Source organism: Alligator mississippiensis, chromosome 2 (assembly GCF_030867095.1).
Source record: "Alligator mississippiensis isolate rAllMis1 chromosome 2, rAllMis1, whole genome shotgun sequence".
NCBI classification, from domain to species: domain Eukaryota; kingdom Metazoa; phylum Chordata; order Crocodylia; family Alligatoridae; genus Alligator; species Alligator mississippiensis.
The window spans coordinates 19,140,069-19,157,292 of record NC_081825.1 but is presented as its reverse complement, the minus strand read 5'-3'; the positions used below and the strand labels follow the sequence as shown (position 1 = coordinate 19,157,292).

At 49.0% G+C, this 17,224-nt stretch overlaps 1 long non-coding RNA gene across 1 annotated transcript in view; it reads right to left on the bottom strand.

Annotated features, from left to right (window-relative positions):
• LOC109280988 (uncharacterized) overlaps nt 1–16,023 on the bottom strand; it is a 28,598-nt gene extending 12,575 nt beyond the window's left edge. Inside the window, exon 1 of the long non-coding RNA XR_002087498.2 lies at nt 7,878–16,023. This is a non-coding gene — a long non-coding RNA (uncharacterized LOC109280988). The remainder of the gene's footprint in view (nt 1–7,877) is intronic.
• Nucleotides 16,024–17,224: the final 1,201 nt, after the last annotated feature.

Sequence of the window (17,224 nt, the reverse complement as noted above, 5' to 3'; positions counted from 1 at the left end):
CACAAACTAACTTACTAACCATCTGCATGAATTGAAAGGTGATAAGCAGGAAGACATCCTCACCTTCATAGATCTGCCAACCATGAGTATTATTAATGTGAATCCAAGTTACTGATTAAATCATTAACTCTTTGATTCAATCAAATAACCACATATCTATTTATGGAGCCAGGAAGACACATAGCACTAGATTTTCAGCTAGCAGCCATGAGTATAGCTCTATTGGTTTTGATGCAACTACGCCAGTTTACACCAGTTGAAGATCTGGTCCATGCCAGAATCGTCAGACTGGCTCAGACCTACTAAGTTAGTGGATTCCAGCCTTAACAACATCATAAGGGCCATTACCGGATGCCTTATGCCAACTTCAGTTGATTGCTTACCAGTCCTCTGAGGCATTCTTTCCCCCCACCCCCACAAGATGCTATTCTGGCCCTTGACAAGCTGCTACTCTGGCCCTAGGCTTCAAAACCCCAAATCAAGACCATTCTTTGCACTCCAGCCTAGTAGCCACAAGCCAGAAAACCAACTACTGCCCGAAATTGCAGAACCCGTTCTCCACTCGGGACAAGAAGCTCATCGAATCTGCAGATGGCATGTCACTTACAGCATGGACCTCCCATCAGTGGAGCAGGCAATACGCCGCACAAGAACTGCAGCTAAAGAACTTCATCCCCAATACCAGCTTCCACCCCTCAGGATGGCAGCTGCCCCGTAGGGCCTGGACTGTTCTGGACTGATGGTTCTCTCACAACAGGTATTGGTCAGCTTACGGCATGCACTCTTGGGACCTCTCCAATGACGCTGGCTGCAGCTGTCATGCTCAAGCTCAGACAGCCAATCACATCATCTATGAATGCCTGTATGGCTCTCCTTCAGGTGCCCAAGTTATTATTGACATTGACCAGTCTAGCTGTTGCTGGCTTTCTGGCCTTCAGGCTTCCAGCATCTGAGTATGGCAATACTTGTTTCATCATCAGACCAATGATCCTGTCTCCAGTAGAAGCCAACACCAAAAGCTTTGAAGAAAGTTGCAGTAAACTGTATCCCAGCCCAGTATGGATGTGTTGTCCTAACCAGTAGGTAGATTGGTTTTAGTCCCTGAATCATGTGTTTATGTCCCTTCCATTGCTCTCTTTTACTTAATGCAGTGATGCTCAAGCTTTTAGCTCCATGGATTAGAGAAGAGGCAAGAGCTTTTAGCCCCATGGATCAGACAATGGAAGCTGGGGACAGGCCCCAGGAGGATTATATAACAAGGGCTCATACTTGTAGGGAACAAATTAGAAAGGCTAAGGCAGCGACTGAACTTAGATTAGCAACGGGAATCAAGGACAACAAAACATTCTTCAGGTACATAGGGAACAAGAGGAAAACAAATGGGAGTGTGGGGCCATTGCTCAACAACTCAGGACAGTTGTTTACCAACACTCTGGAGAAAACTGAACTCCTGAATGACTACTTTGCCTTGGTATTTTACCAGGCCATGGGGAAAATCATGCTGGATAGGGTACAGAATGAGCAAGGCAGAAATTACTCCCTCCCTACTGTTGCCGTAGAACTGGTGTGTGATCGATTAAAGACATTAGACATATATAAGTCAGCAGGACCGGATGAAGGAGCTGGCCGAGATCGTCGTGGAGCCCCTGGTGAAACTGTTCCAAAACTCATGGCAATCTGAAGAAGTCCCTGAGGACTGGAAGAGGGCCAATGTTGTGCCCATCTTCAAGAAGGGGAGGAGGGAGGACCCAGGTAACTATAGCCTAACTTCTATCCCAGGGAAAATCCTGGAAAAATTCATAATTTCATTAATTCATTCATTCACATTCATTCTATGTGCAATAGGCTTGCAGAAGGTAGGATTTTGAAAGACAGCCAGCATGGCTTTGTTGTGGGCAGGTCTTGTCTTACCAACCTCATCTCCTTCTATGATCAGGTAACTCACCACCTGGATAAGGGAGAAGTGGTGGATATTGTATACCTTGACTTCCAAGAAGCCTTTGGTCTGGTATCCCATGATGTTCTCATGAGAAAACTGAAGATAGAGGGCTTAACTGCGAGACAGTTAGGTGGGTATGAAGCTGGCTTCAGGGTAGGACCCAGAGAGTCCTAATGAATGGATCTGTGTCATCTTGGTGAGAAGTGGGCAGCAGTGTCCCACAGGGGTCAGTGCTTAGTCCTGTACTTTTCAACATCTTCACCAATGATTTGGATGAGGGGGTGAAGAGCTCACTGGCCGACTTTGCAGATGACGTCAAGTTATGGGGAAGCGTGGTCACACTTGAAGACAGGCTACAAATACCGGCAGATCTAGACAGGCTAGCAAGTTAGGCGAGTCATAACCAGATGAAGTTCAACATTGAGAACTTCAATGTGCTGCACCTGAGAATGGACGCTCCTCTGCACACCTTCAGGCTTAGCAATGCCAACCTGACCAGCACTACAAATGAAAGAGACCTGGGGTTATAATAGACCACAGCATGAATATGAGCTGGCAGTGCGACACTGTTGCCAGCAAGGCAAATAATTGACTCTGGCATGCATCAATTGATGCATCTTCAGCAAGAGCAAGGAGGTGATTCTTCCACTCTGTTCACCACTGGTGAGACCCCAACTGGAGTACTGCATCCAGTTCTGGGTGCCATACTTTAACAAGGATGTGGTAAAACTTGAGAGAGTCCAGAAAAGGCACTCGTTTGATTAGAGGCTTGCATGGCAAGCCATACAAGGAAAGGCTGAGGGACCTGGGACACTTCAGCCTAAAAAAAGATATGGCTGAGAGAGGACTTGGTAGCAGCTTACCACTACATCAGGGAAGCACATCAGGGCTCGGTGAACAACTGTTTACCAAGACGCCCTTGGGGAGAACTGAGAGTAATGGCTACAAACTCCTGGAAGACCATTTCAGGCTCAACATTATGAAAAATTTCTTCACAGTTATAGTGTCCAGACTGTGGAATAAGCTCCCTCCAGAGGCGGTGCAATTGCCTATCCTGCAAATCTTCAGGAGAAGACTGGATAGTCATCTTGCTGGGGTTGCCTAACCCCAACTGTCATTTTCTGCCTCGTGCAGGGGGCTGGACCCAATGATCTTCCAAGGTCCCTTCCAGCCCCAAACAATCTACGAATCTGTAGGGCCAGTCTACAGGTTGGATTAGACCCCATACATCAGGATCAGGCCCCAAGACCCCAAACCTCCTCCACCTGGCCCCACCCTGCTACATTCTTGGCTTCAGTAAATGAATGAGCATGAATACAGACAAGCATTACAAAGAAACTTGCCCTAAGAGTCTGGCCCATGCAAAGCAGTAATTTACTTTGTGGTTACAAAGTATTAAATAGAACATCTAGGCTCATTTTTATTACTACTTTGAGCATTTCAGCAAACACAGTCCTAGTTCTGACATATCAGTATCAGCAGAAACACTTACTGGACTCCTCTGTCTGACCCAACCCAGGAATCTTTGCAGGAGACATGACATTTCATCAAAGGCTTTTCATGCGGATCACAGTCTGACTAGACTTTGTTCTCATGGCTTGACAGCGCTGATGCTTGTTGAAGGTCCCCATTAAACTGTCCCTTTCTCCCTTGGGTTATTTCAGTGCTGTAAAGTAATTGTTCTTTCTAGAGGCAAAACTTTCTTAAAGAGAGAATCTACTTTGTGCCACTGCACTTTTGTTATAGTGGCTTCCAGAGGGCTAAGCGCACCTCCACACAGTACATTTATGCAGTGATTATGATTAATGTGTTCATCATGGCATAAACAGCAAGGGCTCTAAGATGTTCACCCAATAAAATGGTGAACCAGGCATAAAAATATTCCACATATAATGTAGAATGTTTTCATGGCTGTTTTGTATGTGCCGTAAATTGAACATGTGACACATCAAAACACCAGGGCTCTAGGAAGCTGTTGCCTGACAATCAATTGGTTTCTGGAATCAGCCTTGGACAGCCCTTGTGTGCAGCTTGTATGCCAACAATATTGTTGGCACCAGCCTTGGGTGGCTCTAGTTCTCCAGCTAGGCCCAAGGCTACCATGGAAGGTGGGGGAGGGGGTGCAGAAATCAGATGCTTCTGGTCAGAGAAGGGTGGAGTTGAAGGGCTTTCCCTGCTGGGGACGTTAAACTTCCCTGCCTGTAAGCTTTGGCAGGGCTGTGGGATGCAGGGATCAGAGGCTTTGATTAAAGGGATTAGCAATAGGATTCAAAGGACTTCCCCCAATGGAACTTTAAACCCCATGCCTGGGTTTAAAGGTAGCCACATCCTTAGTTAAAAGATAAGACATTGAGGAGGACTGATAAGCTCAGATATGTAACTATGGATGGCTTCTTTCAGGAATAGAGACACTATTCCTTTATATAACAGGAGTGGGTAAAGCAAAGATGGAAATCATTTGTGTACAGGAGCTGTCTTTTGATTGAAGAGTATAAACTAGGTCTAACACAAACTACAGAAGGACACATTGAAAGAGAGCCTGAGGTCTATGTTTTTATAAATACATGTGCAAATGTGTTTAGATATTTAAATACTTGTTTTCGCTCTCAGCTATAATAATTGTACACACACATAAATGTAACTGAATAGAAGCACAGGTATCTTTGTGCATGGACTGTAGATGTATTCATAAAAAGACTCTTAAAACTTATCTGATCCTAAGTATCTACCTAACCTGTCACATCACTAAGGAAATGGGGATAGCATGGTACATTAAGAAGGAAAATTTGCCTATTAAAGTTGCTATCTGAAAAAGGACTGGTTAAAATGAATGTCAGCATGAGATACTGTATTACGCTCTAGACTACAAATAACTCAAAGTTTGAGAGTTTTAGGATCCAGGGGTCTGATTTTGAACCAATTCTAGCTGAAACAAGCAAATGAAGATAGATCTGACTTCATTTGCTCTGTGAAGTAAGCTCTGAAGAGATGCCTCTGCTTGATCTGAATAATACTAGTAAACAAGGAAAGCCCTGTATAAACCATTTGGCAAAGGGCTTTCATCTGATAAAAGGAAAACCAGAAACATGAATGTTAATTTCCAGTTAAGAATTCTGAATTTAAAGCTTGATCCAAGATCCAGTAAAGTGAATTCAAACACTCCCATTTGCAGTGCTATAGTGGGCTTTGAACCTGGTCCTTGGTATCTCCTCTCCTCTCTTTGTAAGAAGCATGATGACAGACATCAATTAGCACAGGGCTGATCTGCTGAAAACCAGGGCAGTAAAGGGATAGACAGAAGTGCAGCTTCCAGGTCTAACTCATGGCATTTCACAGGAAGGGCCACGAATTAGACTGATCCACCTGACCCAACACACACTAGCTTTTGGATCAGGAGGGTGGGAGATCAAGCTTCAATTTGGAGCCCATCTGGGGAGAGAGGCTTTGTCTCTGCAGCCTCTTCCCCTAGCTCTGCCTCCCTCTGCCAGGTCCTGTGCTGACTCAGGATGGGAGGAAGACAAGACAGAGGAGGGAGGTCTGTTCTGGTGTTTCCTCAGTCTGTGCTGGAGTGAGGGGAGGGGGTGGATTGGAGCTCCCCACCTTGGCGGGGCTCCAATCCACCTGCCCCACCCTCCAGCGCAGGTTGGGCAACCCTCAGAATGAGCTCCCCCCATTCCCTTCCCTGCCTCCCGTTCTGAAAACAGCACCGGGAACAGTGCTGGACTGCATCAGCTGAGCCCTGCTCCCGGCAAGCACGGACAGAAGTTACTGAGGGCACTCTGCTTTGAGCACCTTCATCTGAACCCTTATGTAATGAGGGTTCAGATTGTTCCAAGATCAGGCTGTGGCAGGGCACTGTTGGTGCCTGCCACTTTAAGACTGGGGCCAAGCAGCCAGCAGGTGCTTATTTGCAGTGGCCATTTTAGAGCTCTGGCCGCCCATATAAACAGGGCAGTTTGCTGCTGGCAGCCCAGGCTGCAACATCATCTGGATGTGAGGCTCCATAACATCCTAGAGATACGGGCAGGAGCTGTAGGGGATGGATTGGAGGCTCCTGGTCCTGGGCATGTCCTAAAACTGCACCCTGCCAGGAGTGGGTGGCTTGGTGGGGCTCTCAGCGGCACAGGAGCCCCCAGGAAATGCCAGACCAGTTACCACCCCGGTGAAAGGCTGGTAGGGGCACCTTAACCCTAGCCCACACCTTCAGGTGGGTTAAGCAACACTGGAGGTAGTTGGGGCCAGGCATGAAATTCTCTTTTCCTTCCTCTCCAGTCTAGTTTGTTGTAACCTCTGACTGCCTCATGTCTTGTATTCAAAGTGTGAGCTCCTTGAGGCAAGTGATACAATCCAACCCTGCTCTGGGGTTGTGACTGCACCTGCTCTAGCAATAATACCTTCTTAAAACAGAAGTAGGAGGACTTTGCTTACATGGTACCATTCTGTCATGCACAACCTCATGGAGTCCAAGTCTGAGACTTGGCCCTGGTCTTGCTCTTCCCAAAGCAAACCAGTTTTGTTTAAATAGATGATGCTGGCCCAACCTTGCAACTGTGTTCCCCTGGGAAGTGCTGAGCACTCTTATCTGCTATTGAAGTCAGAGGTACCCGAGGGCAGCCACTTCCAGAAGATCAGAGGGGCAGAATGTGGCAGGAGTGTATCCTGGCAGATAATAAGTATCTGACCTGTAACAGAGCAGCCTAGAAATCAAGAGAATCAAATCTGGGTTTAGTATTCTGCTTATTGGATTATACAGTAATCTGTAATAGGGGAGCAAACCAAAGGGAAAATCATACATAAATTACATCATGAGGTGGTTATTTTGTTTTGGAGAGAAGCTATTTTTTCTTTCCCAATAGCTTGCAATACTCCTGACTGCCCCACATGCTTTCTGTGACAAAGAGAAGAACTGTCGGTCTGGCATAGTGGAAATTTAAATTCATGAGAGAGTGGAGCAGAGGAAAACACCCAACCATCAGGCCTCTAGTTAAAGGCATGCTGACTTTCCAGTCACATGTCCTAGCGTCCCCTCCTGGAGCAACCGAGCAAACATCTTTCCCAAGCTCTTTCCTTTCCCTTGTTCTGACACATGCAGGAGCTTGAACAACGTTCGCTCCTGTTATAGCTGCCTGCTCAGACATAAACACCGACACACAGGCACACAAATGAGACTGTGCCAAGGCAACTGCCCTTCACGATGGTGACAGTAAAAGCCTGAAAGCACTAATTAAAAATAGATCAAACCCAGAAGGACTTGGCAAGCTTAAGGAAGCATCATACTGTCTAAAATGAAGACTTTGGACTCTGACGGAAAGCGCCTACTAAGCAATTCGGTACACATTTGTAGTGACTTTCAGTAAAACAAATGCTACTGCCAAGAAAGAGAGGGACAGATTGATTTTTAGGTCTGATTAAGCTGAACTGCAGTAAAACAGGCTTGGAAATGAAAAACACTCAGGGTCTGGTAATTACCACTTTATCATTTCTGTTTGCAAGGGCATTCTCCACAATAGGAGTGAAATCCTGGCTGCGTTGAGGTCAGGGCCAAAACACTCATTGCTATCAATAAGATCAGAAATGTTAAGCATATGGTGCATAAATAAAACTTTACTCAGCTCAAAGTCAAGGGGCGGCCTTCACACATGCCTCGGTGGAAGGAAGAATGCAGCCCACCACTGCCAACGGGTCGATTGCAATGTTGATTTCAATGTGTCACAATCTCTGCTGCCACAAGGTGGCAGTGCTTCAAAACGTTACTGTTAGGAGCAGTAGCTCATTTTTATTTACCTATTATCAGAAATAATTTATGCTATTGCAGTATGACATGCAGAAGGACACCACGGACTTAAAGACTAGTGCAGAGAACAAACATATCCCTTAATACCCCATCAGATTATTAGGAGCACAAGAATTTTTAAACTTCAGTTCCCCTGCCACTTACATAGCTGGCCTTGCCTTCATGTGGGTGGCCTGTTGGAGTAGGTGATCTCTTTAAGTCTCTTCCAGCCCTGCATCTCTCTGATTCAGTCCTGGCGTTCAGCTCCAGTGAGGATGGTGGGTGTATAAATACATAGATTGATTGAGAAGAAAACAAAACCAATTAAGCCAGTTTCAATTTCAGAGATTCTTCAGGGAAGGAGATTGAACACTGCAGTAGGGCATTCATTTAAAAAAGCAAGTATTTTCATTGTATTTTTCATTGCAGACTCACTTCCATTGTAACTGTCTATAACAAGGTTGGGGTCCCATGGGTGGCTGTGATGCCCCTTGGTGGCTCTGCAACCATGCCCCGCTCTGCCCCTAGGGTGCCTTCCCATCTCACTCATCATGCCTTGATGGTGTAACGATTAATAGGGAATAGGGAAGTTGCCAATGGGCCTTTGCATGGCCCCAGTTCCACTGCAGCCCTGCTAGGGTTTCTCAGCAACCTACTGGTCCTCTCACTGGATCTCTATAGTCAACTGTACCTGGCAGGGCACCCAAAGCCTTAAGGGTTGATTGCATGGCTCCAAATCCTTCCCTACACCATGCCCCATGCCTCACGGATATTACTATAATGTTGTTCCTTCTGTTACAGCTTCAAACTCCTCAGCCTCCACCCCTTTAATCTAGCTAGGCCTTCCAACCTAGGCCCTCTGTGTCAGACCTGGGTTTGAGGCACTAACTTCAATCTATCCCCTCTGGTCACCAGGCCCCTGGCCCCTGTACGGCTTTGCTCCTCTGAAGCACTGGGCCCCCTGGTCTCTATCTTGCTGTGACCCTCTTGGGCACCAGGCCCCTGGCCCCAGTGTGACTGCACTTTTCTTGAGTGCCAGGCCTCTGGCCCCTATCTTGTTATGCCCCCCCTTGGGTACTGGGCCCCTGGCCCCTGTGTGACTGCACTCGTTTTCAGCACCAGGTCCCTGGCCCCTGTCTTGCTGTGCCGTTGCACCCTGCCCCTCTCTGGGCTCAACAATAGCTTGGGCCTTGAGCCTGTCCCTGGCATGGCTCAAGGCAGTCATGTGCCACTTGGGCACCACCACTTTAAACACAATGTAAACATAAGCCCCCAGGCTATAACATAATATAAAGGGATAACAGCCCACTGTCCCTTTAAGAGAGAGTGCAAACCTTCACTCCCTAGCACAACCTGCCTCCTAGCCTGGGCTCCTGGGGAGCTCCCTGAGCCTCACTGTTCCTGCAAGCAACAAAGCAGTCCCAGGTATAGCATCCCCAGGTGGCCCTCCTGGGCAGGAGGAGCCCCTTCCTCTGCAGCTGCCAAGAAGAGATTCCCTGGCCAGCCCCATTCTTGGGCTTATATGCTCCCAGAGCCCTGCCTACCTCTGATCAGCTGACCACCTGCAGGTGTCTGCTAATTGCTCCATTAGTCTATTGCCCTGGGGACCTGCAGCTGCTGGGTCCTGCCTAGCCTGCAGTGCTCCCTGGCTGAGCTGCTTTTATCTTAAAGTAACAGGGAGCCCCAGGCTCTCCGTTATACCCTCCCTCAAAAATTAATGAAACCTGCCAGACAGCAAAGAAAGTCCTCACTAGAAATGTAACAAGTAGCAGTAAATAATCCAAAACAGTCCCAGACAGTGTCTCCGTAAGAGGGAACGCAGAAGCAGCAGCAGAGCGGTTGGTGGTCTAGAGCTGCCAGCCAAATTAAATCGAACTCTAAGCCAGTGGTTCTAAACCTGTATAGGCTGCAGGCCCCTCCATAATTTCTCTGAATTTAGTGGCACTCTGTAAAGTCCCTCCTTTTCCCTGTGCAAGGGAGGTATGCTCAACTTCATCCCTCCACCAAGTTTGCCTTGATGCACTAATCCAGGGACCCCTGGTTGAGAATCCCTGTTCGGGGTGCTCCTGTTTTTGCAGGGTTCAGCTGAGACACTTGAAAAGGGACCTGATTTACCAGAGGCGCTGAGCTCCAGCTCTCTGAAGATCAGGACCCATGTCTTCAAGTAGGGATGGTCCTGCCTAAATCATTGCCTCCCTGCCCTACAGGCTCCATCTCTTTCCCCCTTGCTCACTCTCCAGCAGATCCCAGCCTCAGTTTGCAGCTGCATTTCTTAAATTAAATAATACATAAAAGCAGGCAGGTGCAGCAGATTGGACAGGAGTTTTTCCTGGAGCTGCCTTCTGCCCTAGGTGCTCCTGCCCTTTTGGAGTCCTTAGTCCCTTCCTGGGCTTTGACTGGTGAACCGGGAGGCTCCTGTGAGAGGGACCCTTTGCTGCTGTCCAGATGATAGGCGTTTTTCCCTGTGCTTGGTGCTAGTCAGGGCAGCAGCATTTAAGGTTAAACTGTCCCCTTCAGGGCTGATTCCTCTCCCCATGACCCATGCCTGGGAATCAGCCTCTTCAGATCACCAAGAGGCTGTGGCTTCTCCTGCAAGGACCCACCTGTCTCCTCCAGCTGCCTGCTCTCCTGAATATCCTGCTCCCAATAGCCAGCTGGATCCAGGGACCAGGCACCTGGGAGCAGGGGGAGAGCCAGAGCCACTGCTCCACAAACAGGTGTCCTGCTCCCCCTACTAAAGCAGGAATATTTGAGTATAATGGGTCCATTGCTCTTTGGAGAGCCACACCGCCCACAAGGGTGCACAGGCTCTGTGGCACGCAACCTTCCCAGTCCAGCCCCACCCCACAATCCTCCTGGAAAGAGGTGCACAAGACAGTTTCACCTGCCTGCGGTGTCTGTGTTTCCAGGAGATGCCATGTAGGGTCAGACTAGAAAGGCTTGTGGCAGGACCAGGGACTCTTGCCTGCTTTAGGGTTATCAAAGAACACTAGCGTAGGCAGAAGCGGGCACTGTGTTGCAGTCCTTCCTGGTCATGCCATGTAACCCCCAAAAGGGTTTTGCAACACCCCAGGGTGTCACAGGACCCCAGTTGAGAACTATTGTTCTAAGCAAGAAGTTCATTTGTAGTCACCGAGCCCCAAAAATGTATGAGAGGAAAAACCCTAGTCAGAATGTGCCAGGGCTTGCCATATTTTCCTCACACAATGCATCCCAGAATACAGGATGCACCTTGTTTTTGAAAGGCAGAATGAAGGGGGGGGGAAAAAGATTTTTCCAGAGTTCTGGCTGCATACAGCAGGGGCAGGACCTAGTCTTCAGGTGACTCACCCTCCCTTTCTTGCTTAACTACAGGTGAATCCCTAGCTGCTGCTAAAGACTTATCTGCATGGGTGGATCTATGATTTTGAAAAGAGCTAAAGGATCTGTGTTGAAAGGATAAAGAGTCTGAGCTAAAGAGTCTGTGAAATAGGGGGAGATACTAGGAGCAGCTAGCAGACAGCAAAATTGCCCTAAGAAAGGTTAGCTTGATTAGTGGGACATCAAGATGATTAAAAAGGAGAGACAATAGTTAACACCTCTGGAGTGGGGAACAAAGAGCCATTAAGTTAACTGTCTCCCTCAGCAGACATCTAAATAGCAATGCCACCGCTGCTACACTGTGGAGCAGGAATCAAACCAGGATGCTTCTAGCTCAGGCAAAAAATCAGCTTCTCCACTTAATACGTGAACCCCAGTTCAGGGGTGCGGGTGCTGATTTGGGGGGGAAAAGCTGCATGTTGTATGCAAGAAAATACTTCTCTTACAGTGAAGTGCCTCCACTCCCCAGAGTGCCTAGCAAGAGTAGGCAAAACACCTGCCTGTTGAGTGAGGAGCTTCCTGGAGTTGACCAATAGGAAATGCTAAATAGATATGATATAATAGCTTAGTGCATTCACCCAAGAAATAAGGCTTAGGGTCTTCTTCAGCCTGGATTCAAATCTCATGACATTTCCCAGGAGAGAGCCCTAGGGACCAGACAATACATTGGGTAGGCTAGGAGAGGTATCCACTTCCCTTTGAAGGAAGGCTAATGTACTGCTAAGGGCCCCAAGATTATAGGGATGGGTACAGAGCAAGCAAGAAGGAATGTGAATCTGTAACCTAGTGCAGTGGTTCTCAACCTTTTCTGTTCCAGGACCCATTTGTAAATGTTGATGTCCAGTCCTGGACCAGAAAATAGTTTAATAGAAGACAGCCCCCTCACTCCCAACCTGCTGCCCCTCACTCCCAGGCCCCAGCTATGCAGTGTGGGGCAGGGAGAGGATGTGGGGCAGAGGGTGGGTGTTTGTGGGGCAGGAGGGCCCCAAGCAGCCCCTTGCAGGCTGGAACTCTGCCAGCCCGCAAGGGAAAACCCACAGTTTCCCACTTCTTTCTCCTGCAAAGGAGAGTCCATTTTTAAAGTTCGTTGATCCATTTTTTAAGTTTGTTCGCGACCCTTTCATATGTTCTTGTGACCCACTTTTGGCTCGTGACCCACAGGTTGAGAAACTCTGACCTAGTGGTTTGGGCCCACCCACCGATGAAGGAAAAAGCTCTGCGTTTCAGTCCCTACCCCCAGTTTGTTTATGCATTTTGTGTTATACGGGCTGCATCTACACGAGACGCTGACTGCGCAGTAGCCTGATACTACTATGCAATAGTGTCACATGGCAACAACTGTGATGCAACACTACTACGCAGCAGTATTCAGCTACTGTGCAGGAGCATCACAAAAAAGTCATTTGTCGGTGCTACTGCAGTAACTCAGGTTACTGTGCAATCATTTAGTTCTTGTTTATACAAGTACTAAATGACTGCACAGTCAGTGTCTCATGTAGCCGCAGCCGCAGTCATTGGTTAGAACACAAACATAGTCCTGATAGACATCCTGACCTAGCAGGGGTAGGATGCTTACATTAACAGGATGGGTCACGCCAGGCATAGGGCGGGCATAAGTCTAACAGATGCCACATGCACAATGCATATACCTCATGCCATCCCTAGTCACAGGATGGACTCTGCGCCTGGTGCTGAGGCACTGTTGCACTTGTAAGGAGATATGTAACAAGAGACACAGCTACCAATGGCAGCACAAATAAACCCACCACGATCCTCCTCAGAAAACCACCAGCATCCAGGTCTATGCAGAGAAATAAAGGGCAATTACAGAAGCTGTGTCTAACAGGACCAAATGCCCTGGTGGTTTAACAGACACTTCTGGAGTCAACATGCTCTGTGATAAGACATATGCCGTTCTAATCAGCATGTGGGAATACCGATCTGTCTCCTACCAGCGTTCCTAAGGGTCTGTACTTTGTTGTGCATCAGTGGCTCAGAGGGAACCCAGCCCTGCTCAGATCTTCTGCTAGAAGCAATCAGTGTAGCATCGCCCTGGCCGCGATCTATCACATTGCACAAGCCAGTAGGAACCAGCATTACAGGATTTGCCTCCATTTGCCCAGATGAAAAAGTGTTTAAGATGGTCCTGAAAATAGGATTGTCACGGCGGGGTCCTCACGGAGGGCCGTGATCTCCTTGAGGCCCTCTCACCACGCTACTCCGGCCCGAGGGCACCCTCCATTCTCGCCCACCACATCTTGATGTAATAGGGAGGCTGCCTTGTGTTTCCTCGGGCCTGTCAGCTCCTGGACCCTTCGTGGGTCTCCCCGTACAATGGGCGCTACCCAAGCGCCCTAGCCTTATGGGCTATGCGTGGCTCCTACCAGCCCCTAATACCATGCCCCAAGCCTCGCAGATGTAAAGGACGTTGTCCGGTCTGTCTCTACTGTGGCCCACCCTGGGCTCCCTCTCTCATGCCCAGCCTCTTGCTGGGACTCTTGTCTGGCCCACTCTGGGCCTCCCCTGCCGGTGTGGTTCCGCTCCAGGACTCTCCAGCGGGCCTCTGGTCCTATGGGCCAACCGCACGGATACCCTCCCTGACTCTGGCTCCCCGCGCTGCTACTCCCTGTCTTCTCAGGGGCAACCGCAGCGCCCTGCCTTGGTCTGAGGGGGATTGCTGCACTAGCCTGCGGCTGGGCTCGATATGCCCGTGCGCCCACACTGGGCTACTCAACAAAGCACAATGGCGTTCCCCCTCTCTGGGGCTCGCCACACCCACACTGGGCTGCTCAATAATACACAATGGCATTCCCCCTCTCTGGGGCTCACTGCGCCCACACTGGGCTACTCCGTAATACCACCCCTTTCCTGGGGTCAGGGGGCTATGTTCCCCCACACGCTATCAGGGGTCTCGGTCCCCGCCCGCAACCTACGGGTTGCGCCCGTGACCCACTGGCTGCGCTCCTCGCCGCCAGCTGCTCACACACTGGCGTGCAAGTAATTGAGGCCTCCTCCAACCCCTACAGCCTCGCCCAAGCCTCCGGGTGTAATAACACAACACAAAACCACAAGCCCCTAGGCTGTAACACAAATGCAAGCTGTATGGCTAAACTCTAGTGCCCATCCTCTCAGGGCTATCATGAGCTGTACTTGCCACATCCTCACTCTCAGAGCTCCTGCCTCCCAGGCTACTGGCAGAGAACTGACAGCCTGGCCTCAGCCCTGAGCTTTATAAGGGCCAGGCCCTGCCCCCTACAGGCAGCTGGCTCCACTTGGTTGCTCCGGCAACCCGCAGCTGCGCTCATTACCTGAGCAAGCCTCAGCTGGGCTCGTTATGTCAGGCCAGGGTGCGGTCACTCGCTCCCTGGCAGTTTCTCCTCTATAGGAGCAGGGGCACCGAGGTGCCCTGCAACAAGGATGCTATGCCATGTGGAGCTTTTGGGAAATGAAATGTCATGACCTGGGTGAGCGGGTTGTAGGAGCCATGCACAGGCATTATATAAGAGCAGTTGCTAAAAAACCCCAAAACCAAACCAGAAGGTGCTAAACCCAGCCATTACCTTCTATTGAAGGGCTTACTCAGAAGGCACTTATTGCTTCTCTAAACTTTTAAGTTAGATTTAAAATTGCCACCCCCTGGTGACATATTTATCTGGATTTGTGTGACACACAGCATACACATTATACATTTTATGATGGAGCCGCTGGTTAGCTTCCTAATTTTGCCAATGCATCTTCCTCTGACTTTTCTAAGAGAATTGGCCCATCAGCAACAGCCTCATACTCTTTGGAGCACTGGCAGCGACTCCCAGGCCTAAACTAACTATACAGTGGGCAAGGTTCCAGTTCCCCCAAACATTTTCTAAGCACTTGGTTCCCCAAAAGAGGAGACTGAATATGAAAATCAGAATGCGGTCGAGTTCGTCACTTTGGAATCACTGCTGTCAGAGGAATATTTGCGGGCTGTAAACATTTTTGTTGAAAGCTGCAAGTCTCTTGGAGAACGTGAAGATTTGTGCAGTTTGCCTTTTGCCAATGCTGCCTAAAATGATGAAAAATCGATTCTCCTGAACACTGTTTGTGTTAAAGGGAACTGGCTGGTAGCGCAAACCCAGAATATTACCTGTCTTGTAATTGCTCCCTCCTGGGTAGAGAATGCCCTTGGGAGTCTAAATCCTTGGCTGGGAAGCTCCTTCCTCTCCTCCTACACATTGCAGAGCAGGCAGGGAGGGGGTGGGAATCAAGCTGCAAGGAGGACTTCAGTGGACTGCGGCAAGAGAGTCCGTCTAGAGCATCTGTTTGGAGCATCTCTGACCTTCCTGAGTGCCTGCCTTCGGAGCTGAGCCAGCAGGGTGCTAGGTCTCCCCTCTGCCTGGGGTTAGGCGTGGGGCATTGCAGAGGTCAAACATACCCTGCCCCCCACCATACCACCTCATCTCTTTGCCCCATATGCTCACAGTTCCTAGACCGCAAGGAGAATTTGGCCAAAGAGAAACATATAATTACCTTTATAATAATAATAATTACACATTATTATTAAATCTGCTTTCTGCTCCAATTTGCAGCAAGCACATAGCTAACTGATTCAGCAGTGTGACGAAGCCATCAGAAAAGCCAACGGCACTTTATCATGCATCAGCAGATGCATGATGAATAGATCCAAGGAGGTGATACTTCCCCTCTATCAGGCACTGGTCAGACCGCAGTTGGAGTACTGCGTGCAATTCTGGGTGCCGCAATTCAAGAGGGATGCGGATAACCTGGAGAGGGTCCAGAGAAGGGCCACTCATATGGTTAAGGGCCTGCAGACCAAGCCCTACGATGAGAGACTAGAGAAACTGGACCTCTTCAGCCTCCGCAAGAGAAGGCTAAGAGGCGACCTTGTGGCTGCCTATAAGCTCATCACGGGGGCACAGAAGGGAATTGGTGAGGTTTTATTCACCAAGGCGTCCCTGGGGGTTACAAGAAATAATGGCCACAAGCTAGCAGAGAGCAGATTTAGACTGGACATTAGGAAGAACTTCTTCACAGTTCAAGTGGCCAAGGTCTGGAATGGGCTCCCAAGGGAGGTGGTGCTCTCCCCTACCCTGGGGGTCTTCAAGAGGAGGTTAGATAGGCATCTAGCTGGGGTCATCTAGACCCAGCACTGTTTCCTGCCTATGCAGGGGGTCGGACTCGATGATCTATTGAGGTCCCTTCCGACCCTAACATCTATGAATCTATGAATCTATGAACAGGCTGCAGAGGCACCCTCCAGAGTCACAGGGCACTAAGACAGGCAAAGTGAGGGGAAGCAGGGACAGCATGGCTACCTACTGTGCTCTGCTACCACAGTTGGAGAGGCCAGGGCAGCACAGGGATAGAAACCCTCCTGACAGCTGGACATAGCCCAGAAGCCAGTTCACTGAGGACTGTTAGACTCAGCTATGCCCTTACACGACATGCCCACCACACCCTCTGAAGCTCATCAGAAGGTGGAAGGCAGAAGAACAGCAACTGTTTGTGCAGGGTCTGTGTTCCCCCACATATGCACTGGGACAGCTCGAACTAAGGAGCGATCCAATGCAAACCCCAGTCTAGCTAGGTCTTTACACTGCAATATCAATGCGCCTGCCAGGTGGGCACTAAGCATGCTGTCTAACATCTGTCACGCATGCTTTGTTCACTCCATGGGAGAGAATTACCTGCAGTAAAGTGTCTTGTTTTCATGGGGTGCTTTTGTTTAATCCCCAGAACAGCACAGGGATTCTCACTGGTGAATATGGCATTCCCAGCTCTTCTGGAGATAGCAGCATCTGCCACTCAAACAGACAAGATGGTAGTGAGAGGAGTGTTGGCTTGGTCCCTGTCCCCTGTGGTACGAGTAGGAAATTTGCCACAGACACCAGCAGGAGCAAGTTGGAACATGGCAGTGAGAGAGAGAAGTAAAACAAGTCCTAGTGGAGTACAAGCTGGACAGTCTCTGAAGGTTTCAAGTGATTAAGCATGAAATCCCATGTGACCCAGATCTACTTTGAGGCTGGCAGTGTTAAAACATTACATCAGAACTGCTATTTGGGGGGCCTGGACACATGACACATTCACACAGGCATAATTTACACTGGACAGATGACCACCCAGCATACTGCTGTAGTGGGCACTCATGGCCAACA